This window comes from Phacochoerus africanus, chromosome X (genome assembly GCF_016906955.1).
Source record: "Phacochoerus africanus isolate WHEZ1 chromosome X, ROS_Pafr_v1, whole genome shotgun sequence".
In the NCBI taxonomy this organism is placed as follows: domain Eukaryota; kingdom Metazoa; phylum Chordata; class Mammalia; order Artiodactyla; family Suidae; genus Phacochoerus; species Phacochoerus africanus.
In genome coordinates this window covers 41138846-41150105 of record NC_062560.1, presented here as the reverse complement: position 1 = coordinate 41150105, position 11260 = coordinate 41138846, and positions in this window count along the sequence as shown.

Here is an 11260-nt window from a genome sequence, read left to right as displayed (position 1 = left end):
AGCACTTCTGCCCGGGTCTCTAGTTCTAAAATAGCTGCGGGTTGAAACATCCCTAAAACTAAGTCTAAACTAAGTCTTTTTTTTTTCTTTTTTCTTTCTTTGTTTCTTTTTAAGGCCGCACCTGCGGCACATAGAAAGAGATTCCCGGGCTAGGGGCAGAATCCGAGCTGCAGCTGCCAGCCTATGCCACAGCTACAGTCACACCAGATCCAAGCCACGTCTGCGACCCACTGAGCAAGGCCAACAATCCAACCTGCATCCTCATGGATACTAGTTCAGTTCATTTCCGCTGAGCCACAACGGGAACTCCTAAATCTTCTTTTTAAATTGCCGTTTTGTTCCCCACCCTCCTAAGCCGATTCCCCAAAAGGGTCCTTCTGGCTGGTGTCCTTGGAACCAACAGAATGAGATCAAGTTTTGTTCAGAAGCAAAAGGACGCTTTTATTCTTTCATCAAAGAATGGGGAGATGCCGGCTAGAGCTCAGCTATAAAGCACGTGTACTCCAGACAGAACAGGCCGTGGGGGCACGGTTCCCACGGCGCAGGGTTCCCACGGGGCAGGGGCGGCAGGTGCAGGCGCAGGCGCAGGCGCAGGCGCGGGCAGATGCGTTTCGCAAGCAGCATCTCTGCGCAGGGCTGGCCGCCGCCACCATCTTGAATCGGGGTGTCCCCTCCAGCGTTTCCGCACTAGGAACATGGATGTTAAGTGCTGGGTGCAAAGCTTCTGCATGTGGCAGCCTCTGAGCAAGTGAAACTAGCCTAATCACAAAGGAAAAGAAAAAGGTTAGACTTTGTTTCATTACCCAGATTCTATTTGTATTTCCTGGGCATTGTTAATGGGCCTTGCGGTGCCAGTTTCACGTGGGCCTCCTTTCAAAGTGTCTCAATTTACCACTCCTAAAATGAGACTCCAAGGAAGCTATTTTCTGCTGCGTTCCTATTTTAGCTGTTTACACTTATGGCCTTTCTGTTTCTCAAATTTATCATATCTTCTGTATTTTATAGGGGTTTGTTCGAAGTTAAGTTCTCTGTTCCCCGAATGCCTTTAAGCCAGAGTTTTGTGTATAGCGTATTGTAGGAAAGTAAATTCAGGATCATTCTTAGGATTAAAATCTGTGGGGAAGTGAAGGAAGCAGGACCAGGTGGGGGTGAACTGTGCTGCAGACAGAGCAAAGGTCTCAGCTGATCTCCCAGGGCTCTCTGAAGCCGGGATAGCCCTTCAGAGTTGTTACCCTACTCTGAGATAAGGAGGCTAGGCTTTCTACTCCTTCCTGGCTTGGTCATTGGATAAAGTCTACTCCTAGAGAGGGAGGTTTTTTTTGTTTTGTTTTGTTTTGTTTTGCTGTTGTTTGTTTGCTTGATTTGTCAAGTCCTGGAGAGGGACTCGGTTAAAAACTATAGGCTGCCAACATTCCTGGCAACTGGGATGATGGATGTCTCAGTCCTCAAGGTGGAAACTGGGATGAGGGATCACAGCATCTGCTACTGGGTTGAAAATACTAGCAAGACTTGCCATTCCTTGGGCAGGACAATTGACCTCCTTGCTGCCATATTTGGTCTTCCACATGCCTGGGTAGCTGCGCCTGGCTTTGTTACACCTAATCTGGTCTCAAGCCCAATCAGTTCTGGGGCATATCTAGTGCTTTACCTTAGAACTTTGGATCAAGTTCAGGCTCTTCCTGGGACATAGAATTGCCATTTCGGAGGCTCACATGGGGGCTGTATGGCTATGTAGGCTTTATCTGAATTACATAAACTCACCTTATTGGCCCAAGAAGAGGCCTGCACCAAGCCCTCCAGATCTGATAGGATTTTGGGAAAACTGGACTTCCCAGGACCACTATACACCTAAGTGGGTCTCACTTCTTCCTTTTTCCTCTAATAGTGCACATTCTCATTCACGCTGGACCTGTTGGTGCTTGATTAGGTCATAAACCAGTCAGTCTTGAACTTGGATGTTGAAGGAGTGTTTACCTAGGCATTGGCTTAAATGCTTCTACCAGCTTTGAGGTGAAATTCCCAGGCCTCAAGAGAGGATAGTCATTTTGCAGGCTCATTTCTGTTCATATATATATGTATTTTTTTTTAAATTCCTATTTTATTTCTATTTTTATTTAAAAAATTTCTATTTGCTTTTTAGGGCCGTACCTGCTGCATATGGAGGTTCCCAGGCTAGGGGTCTAATCGGAGCTGCAGCTGCCGGCCTATGCCACAGCAACACAGGATCCAAGCAGTGTCTGTGATCTACACCACAGCTCATGGCAACACCGGATCCTCCACACACTGATCGAGGCCAGGGATCGAACCCAAAACCTCACAGTTCCTAGTCGGATCCATTGCTGCTGCGCCATGACAGGAACCCCCTTCATATATATTTTACTATCTGCAAGGGGGGAACAGATGTACAGAGGCCCCTAGAAATAAAAGATGGCTGTACTTAGAGCGTAGCTATACCTGTCATAGTTTCATTGCTCAAAAAATGCCAAGTGCCACTCAAAGCAGGTGAGGAGGAGTCATGGGAGACGTTAAGGGGAGTCCTGAAGATTGGCACCAGCCACGGAACATCTTCTTATTAGACCCTTCTTCCTGAGATGGCCCACCCGCATTGGTTCTGCCTCTGCTCCTCCAAATTGCCATGTCCTCACACAAAGAGTAAAAAGAGCTTCTGGAGTCAGAGGAACTTGACTCTAGGCTTTCTTCAGGTGCAACTATAAAGGAATTGGGTAACTTCCCAAGCCTCAGTGTTCTCTCCTATGAAATGGGGGCAACAGTTCTGGCCTGGTTCTTGTGGTGGTTCTGATGGCATTCATGTGTAAATACTTTATTTCTGGAGCATCACAGACGCACAAGAGGTGCCCCTTAAAATCAACTTTTTCAGGTAATAGGCCCAACTCGGTGGCATAATGTTAACTATTTTCAGCAGAAATCTCTTAAAAACTGCATCGTATACTTGAAGTTTTTGAAAGTAGTTCACAAGAAACATACCTTAAGCTTTTTGATCACATAAGCTACCCTTATGAACTTCAGTTATTGTACCTTGATGTCATAATGGGCCATATAAAATATGTTTTTCCTCAATTTTAACTTTTTGTTTTGAAAAGGGGTGCAGGTTCTGTTTCTTTATTTGGGTGCCAATTACCCAGGTGTATTGAGTTTGTGTTACTTTTTTTTTTGTCTTTTTAAAATTGAGGTAATCGTTGATTTACAATATTGTGTTAGTTTCATGGGCACAGAAAACAAACGTATGGTTGCCAAAGGGGAGAGGGTGGTGGTGGTGAGGGGGGGACGACAAAAACTCTCTTTTCTGTCTCTTCCTGTTTCACCTGTTGCTTATTCCATTCATTCTTGTTTTCTTGCCCACTCACTCTCTGGCTCTCGATTCCCTCTCACAGCCAGACTTCTAGAATGATTTGTCTCTACTTGCTGTTTCTCTAATTCAGCTCCCACTCTAGCGATCTGTATATGGTCTCCACCACTTGGCTCCAACTGGTTTTGCCAAGTTTGGTCCCTAATCTAAGTAGCCCCCTCAGTGTCATTTTATTGGGCTTTCCACTGTGCTCAGTGTTCCCTCTCTCCCTGCGGCACTCTTTTCCTTTCCTTCCCGAGCACAACACTCTTGGGTTTCTACTTACTTTTCTTTTTTGTTTTTGTCTTTTCTAGGGTCGCACCCGCAGCATATGGACGTTCCCAAGCTAGGGGTCTGATCAGAGCTGTAGCTGCCAGCCTAAGCCACAGCCACAGTCACACCAGATCCGAGCTACATCTGTAACCTACACCACAGCTCATGGCAATGCCAGATCCTTAACTCACTGAGTGAGGCCAGGGATTGAACCTGCATCCTCACAGAGACAACATTGAGTTCTTAACCCACTGAGCCACAATGGGAACTCCACTTAACTCCTAACTTGTAGGATCTGATGCTAACTCTAGCTATATAGTGTCATCATTAAATTGAATTATAGGACACCCAGCTAGTGTTGCAGAGAACTGCTTGTGGGGGACAACCCCTCCACACATTTGGTGGCTAGAAGTGTTAGAAATGAAGTGTTCTATGTGGGTAATATAGAAGAGACCCACAACACAAGGGAGTTTTTCCTACTCAGCAAGTCACAGAGTTGAAGTGAGAAAATAAACACTGAAGAAATCAATGCTAAGTAAGCATTGTATAATATTGACGGACTATCACATGAGACGCTTTGTAATCTAAGACCACCAATTCCTTTAGAGCTCAACCATGTAGGCTTCATTTCATCCTCATTTTCTATATTTTCTTTTTTTTTTAAATTTTTTTAGGGCCGAACCTGCTGCACACGGAGGTTCCCAGGCTAGGGGTCCAATCGGAGCTGTAGCTGCCGGCCTACACCACAGCCACAAGCAACGCCAGATCCGATGCCAGATCCGAGTGGCGTCAGCGACCTACACCACAGCTCACGGCAACGCCAGATTCTTAACCCTCTGAGTGAGGCCGGGGATCAAACCCGCAACCTCATGGTTCCTAGTCAGATTCGTTAACCACTGAGCCACGACAGGAACTCCCCATCATACCTTTTTAAAAAAATTCTTTATTTATTTATCCATTTGTTTTAGATTTTTTTCCTATTATAATTGATTTACAATGTTCTGTCAGTTTCTGCTGTGCAGAATACAACCTTAATAATTGCACGCTTCACCTAAGTTTAGATCTCTTGGTGTACCGAGATATGAATGACTCACTTCTGAACACTTCCCAGGAAAGCCTAGCCACAGACGAATGCATCTTTTGTTTTCCTTGGACCGCAGGATTCTCAGATTTGCCAAATTCTGGGGTGAGTCCTAGACCCATGGAAACCTTCTTTCTCTTCTGAGAACATCTTTTCACTGTCAAGTTTACTCCGTGGTACCATTAGGCAGGGAGAGAATAGAACAAAGATTATTTATTATACTCCCAAACCGTAATGCTGAACATGATTGCATTAACCTAACCTGAACATGATTGCATTAGGATATGGCTGTAATAAGTGTTTATGGGAGTTCTGTGGCTCAGTGGGTTAAGGCTCCAGATCAATTAATTTTAGATTAATGATCATCTACCATTATTATATTAGTAATATAATACTGCATTACAAAGCACCCCCAAAATTAGCAGCTTTGGAGTTCCCATTGTGGCTCAGCAGGTTAAGAACCTGGCTAGCATCCATGAGGATACAGGTTCCATCCCTGGTCTTGCTCAGTGGGTTGGGGATCAGGCATTGCCATAAGCTGTGGTGTAGGTCACAGATGTGGCCTGGATCCCTCATTGCTGTGGCTGTGCTGTAGGCCAGCATCCGTAGCTCCGATTCGACCCCTAGCCTGGAAACCTCCATATGCCAAGGGTGCGGCCCTAAAAAAGCCAAAAAAAAAAAAAGTTAGCAGCTTCAAGCAACATTTATTTATTTATTTTATAGTCATATGCTATTTTATTGTATTATTTTATTTTTTAAAGATTTGTATTTTTTCCACTGTAGTTGATGTATAGTGTTCTGTCAGTTTCTACTGTACAGCAAAGTGACTCAGTCATATATATATATATATATTCTTTTTTTCACATTATAATAATATTCTATTTTTTTATCAAAGTATTGTTGATTCACAAGACTTTACAATGTTGGACCAATTTCTTCTGTATAGCAAAACAACTCAATCATATACACATTCTTTTTTTAATATTCGTTTCCATCATGGTGTATCCCAGGAGATTGGATGGAGTTCCCTGTGCTGTACAGTAGGCTCTTGTTGCAACAAACATTTATTACCTTCCAGTTTCAGTGTCAGGAATCTGGGCGCACCTTAGCTGGATCCTCTGGCTCAAGGTCTCCTCTGAAGCTGCAGTCAAGGCATTGGCTGGGACAGTCATCTCAAGGCTCAACTGGTGGAGGACCCATCTCCCATCTCATTCCTGTGGTTGTTGGCAGGATTCAGTTCCTTGTGGGCTGATGGATGAAGGGCCTCAGTTCCTCCCTGGCTCTTGGCTGGAGGCCATTCTCAGTTTCCTGGCACGTGAGCCTCTCCTTAAGGCAGCTCCCACACAGCAGCTGACTTCATCAGCGCAAGCAAGAAGAGCCGGAGAGAAAGTGAGCAAGGTATGAGTCCCAATCTTTTTGCTCTCATTTCTGGGAGATTTCCTCATCTGTATTTTCCAAACCATCTATTGAATTTTTAAAATTAAAAAAATTTTTTGTACTGCAATATAGTTGACTTACAATGTTGTGTTAGTTTCATGCGTACAGCAAAGTGAATTACTTATACATACGCATACAGCTATTCTTTTTTTCCATATAGGTTATTATGAACTATTGAATAGTAGATTTATCTGTGCTATACAGTAGGTTCTTATAAATTATCTGCTTTGTGTAGTAGTGTGTATCTGTTATTCCCATTCTCCTAAATCCTCCCCCCACCCCACACGCCGGAACAGTTCCCCCTCTGGTAACTATAAGATTGGTTTTGAAATCTGTCAGTTTGTTTCTGTTTTAAATAAATTCTTAAGGAAGTTCTCTTGTGGCCCGGCGGGTTAAAGAGCTGGTGTGGCTGCAGCTGTGGCATAGGTGGCAACTTCGGCGCAGGTTCGGTTGCTGGCCCAAGAACTTCCACATGCCATGAGTGCGGCCAAAAAGCAAACAGATGAAAACAAAAAGTCCTTAAATTTTTGCTTTCTTGTTTTTGGGTTCTAATAACTTCTTTGGGTTGCTTGCTGAATGTTCCTTTTGTGATAGTACCCTAAGTCTTTTTGCACAGATGCAATAGTTTCTCTTAAATCTCTGGGCATATTAATCATTAAAATATTTGCATCCATTATGGTTCAACTAGAGAGGCAGAGCCATGAGGATGTGTGTGTTTGGTGTGTGGGTGTGAGTGTGTGTGTTTGTGTGTGTAAATCTTTGGTCTGATGCTAGAATGTGAAGGCCACAGGGCAGGCAATCAGGAAGGGAAGATGGCTGTGAAGTGGAGAAGAGAAAACACAGGCTAGGACCCCACAAGGACAGCCTGAAATCCATGTTAGTTTTGTTGCTCCTGACCTTAGTGGGTGTGGCTTTTACGCTTTGTCCAGGAGTTTTACACACACACACACACCTGCCTCAGGAATTGGAGAAGCTGCAAGAGAATCCAGTCAAAAGTGGAACAGTTGCAGGTCCAGCTGCTGCCTCACACCAATGAATGAGTCAGCAGATCAGCAACTACACGTGTTAGCTACAAAATGCCTGCTACCTCCCTTCTCCGCTCCAAATTTCCCAAGTATCTCCCCTTGGCCAACCCTAACTGGAAACATGCAAGAAAGGGAATTCTGGGAAACGTAGTTCAGTCTATTCAAGCTGACACGTTCTAAGGCCACCACAATGACCAAACCACTCCCGTAGATTCCTAGCTAACCAATAACACTACAACACTTAAAAACGCATCTCCTGGAGATTTGGTCATCCAACATGTATTGACTCTCCGTAGGTAGAAGCTGCAGTCCCTGCCTTCAAGGAATTCACAGTTCTATGGGCAAGAGAAAAAAAATCAACGGAGAGCAAAGAGTCCAGAGGGAGTTCTGGAACTCTACATTCTCTGGTTACCATAATCCATTCTTCGCTCTCCACATCGCCATTGGCAGGAATTAAAAGGAGGCCAGAGCTCTGCTCCTTTCTGGCAAAACCTCCAGGTCTCCCCTCAATCACGGCCTTACCATCCCTGTCTGCCTTGAGCGCATCAGGAATGATCTCACAGTGACCTGAAGCCCATGACAACTCCTATCTGAGTTCCCATTTGTCTTCCTTGCTTTATTTTTCTTTGTAGCACTTACAACCTTTTGACACCCTATTTATCTTAACTGGATCATTTGTGTCTTTATCTATTAGCTTTTTTTTTTTTTTTGGTGAGGGCTGCACCTGCACATGGAGGTTCGAAGGCTAGGGGTCTAATCAGAGCTGTAGCTGCCAGCCTACACCACAGCCACAGCAACGCCAGATCCTTAACCCACTGAGTGAGGCCAGGGATCAAGCCCACCACCTCATCGTTCCTAGTCAGATTCGTTTCTGCTGCGCCATGATGGGGACCCCCTGTCTTTATTAGAATGTAAGCTTTAAATGGGCAGAAAATTTTTCTGTATGATCACTTCTGTGTCTTCAGAGGAAACTGCCTCACACATAATTATGTTCAGTATATATTTGCAGAGTGAAAAATCATCTCGAGGAGGCAACCTGACATAACCGTCTATCATGGTTTTATTGAACTGAGAAAGACACAGTATGAATAAAAGATATCCAGATGCCATATTTATCTATGCGTTTTCCCGGCATGAATGTTCTGGAAACATTCTGTTTATTCCCATATTTGGAAGAAATTATCCACAGAAACAACCTCAAGGAGCTACCTTACCTTCTGAGGAAGAATCTAGAAGAATGCTTATCTTGCACTTTGGTATTTTGACAGACCACCAGTCCTCTATTGATGCTGATTTTCATCATGGGTTCTCTCTTCAGAGATATAATGGATGCTCTCTGGCTACCCTATCCCTAAAGGGATGTAGTGTTTTTAGTAAAGAGGAACAGAGAGCGGGAGATGGAAATTCAAGTTCTTGCTTCATTTGAGTTTCCTTTCCATCTCCCGAGAGAGGCTCCCAGAGACAAAGGCGTTCCCGTGGAGAAGGCCACCCTTCACCAGCTTCTCCCAGTTCCCAGCTGGCTTCTCCGTCCTTAGTTGTGGCTTTGGCTTCCCAAGAGTACTCTCTTTTAAATCTTTCAGCCTGAATGCTCTCTCTTCCCTATCAGGAAAGCCATGTCCCATCCCACAGAAAAAGACAGATCTGGCCTGTGTTCATCAACACCACCATGCTGCAGACGTGGCCCTAAACAGGAAAAAAAAAAAAAAAAAAGAAAAAGATCTCCAATAAGCATCTTGTACCCCCAACTCTATCACACCACCTGCTTCCAGAGAACTCAAGCTGCAAGAGGTTCTCTGGACCCTTTCTGGTTCCTGAGGTCGTCACTACATCTCTTGCATCTTGCTGGATGGACCTCAGGGTTTGTCGCTGGTTGTTCCAGCAGGCAGTGGTGAGGGTAGGATGTGTGTATGGGTGGAGGTCTACTATTGTCCAGAGAGCTGTCAGCTCTATTACTCAATGACCTAATCACCTCTTTTTTAAAGCTATCCCTCATTTCTTTTAGAGATTACATTGTCCGAAAACATATTGAGAAAAAAATCTCACTTCCATTAGCAAAGAGCTCTCTCTGCTTTTAGAGACAGTATAAAAAGTCTTTTGGGGGGGGTATCATTTGAGGATAATACAACTGCTATCATTCATATTTCTGCTCTAATTCAATGCTTCAATTCTGCTATAGAAAAGAAAGTTAAATGGGATAGATGAAAGTCGTGAGAAGTGTTAAGCATAAATAGTAATAAGCTAGAAGCTGATCAAGACATACGCAGAAGTCATAGGGTATATTAAATATAGATAATGAGTAAGCATGTAGCTTGTGAGACAACATATAAGAGGTTCTGAATTTAGATGGTAAGTTAGTAACGGAAAAGATACGTTAAAAGAAAGAATGAATGGCATGTGTAAGAGCGTAGACAAGAGTGTTCTTATGGATAGAAAGTAATGGAAAAACCAAGATCATGCCATGATCATGATACCTCTGGTTGACAGTTATGTCACCCCTAAGTTGGCCACCCCTTGGTGACATCCGTAGGTACAATTATAGCTTCACATGTGCTCTTCTCAGAATCTCATAGGTGATGAATCTCATAGCCGTTCAGCAGAGTGATTGACAAGCTACATCAGTGTCCAGGAGTGCCTGTCCCTGGAACCCACAACACATAGTTTTCTAACTACACCACTAGTGGGTGCAGACTATTGTGGCAGAGAAGGGGAGAGGAGGAGAGTGAGAGAAAATGACTATTCTAAAGATTCAGCTGTGTGGTTCTTCCACGCAGTTTGTCTTAAGTGTATTAAACTATGCTATCTTTTCCCTCTTGTTTCTCATTGTGTTCCATGTAGATTTAACAGACCGTATGTTTATTATTTGCATCCTCATTTGGTCTGTGAACCTTGATGATGTGTCACCTCTGGGATTCATTTTCTCCCTAAGCAGCTCGCCACTTTCAGCTGGTAATCACAAGAGAGCACCACTGATATTTAATACAAACTTTCTCTGTCTTATGGTGAAGCACATTTGTTTTTTATTTCAATGGTGATGGTGGTTTTACAATAAGTTCACAAATTCTTTGATGGTTCTTCTTTCAAGATGTGGAATTTAATTCCCTTCTCTTTAAGTGTGGGTTCGACTTAGAGACTCACTTCTCATGAATACTGAATGGCAAAAGTGATGCTGTAGCATTTCCAAGACTAAGTCATAATAATGCCATTGTGGCTTCTTCCCTGCTTTTCGCTGTCTTGGATCATTTCCCCTTAGGGAAGCCAACTGCCATGTTGTGAGGACACTCAAGCGGCCCTGTGGGATGACCCTCTGGTGAGGAACTAAGGCCTCCAGGCAACAGTCCTATGAGTGAGCTTGGGGCTGGATCCCCCAGCCCTGGGCTTTGCTTTTCTCTGAGTGTGGGATGACTTCAGTCCTGGCCAACATTGTGATGATGACTTCATGGAAAACCCAGAATCAGAACCACCCACTGAGCCACTCTCAAATTTTTGACCCACGGAAAGTGTTAGCTAAATATTTGCTGTTTGGGGGGGGGGTCACCAGATTTGGGGATAAGTTGTTACTCAGCCATAGGTAACTAATGCAATGATTTGCTCTGATGGGGAGCTGAGGGTGAGGGGTTCTTTCATACGAATATTCATGGGAAAGGGGTCTTTCATGTCCTGCCACAAGTTTGACTTTATCTTGAGACACACAGAGAGCAAAGAAACCAGCAATATGTAGAGAATAAAAATCAACATCTCTAGGTTCTGCAGAAAGAATTGCAGGAAACTCTGCATTTAAAATTGTTTAATTTTCATAAGGCTGTGCCACCTTCATGATATTAAAAAAGCTTGGAATGATTTTCTTTGCCCTTTCGGTGTTTGGATGATGAATGCTGTCTCCGAGGGAGTCAGTGCCTCATCGGAGGCAAAAACCTCCTGGGGATTTCATGCCTTATCATTGCTCCTCAAGTTTGTATTTAACCTAAAGTTGTATTTAACATATCAAAACCCAAACCTACCCCTCCTTCCCCATGAAAAAAACAAATTAATATGTTTACTTAATTTAATATTAGGCCTAAGTCAAGCTTCAGAGGACCTCAAAGATTCAACACTTGCAGC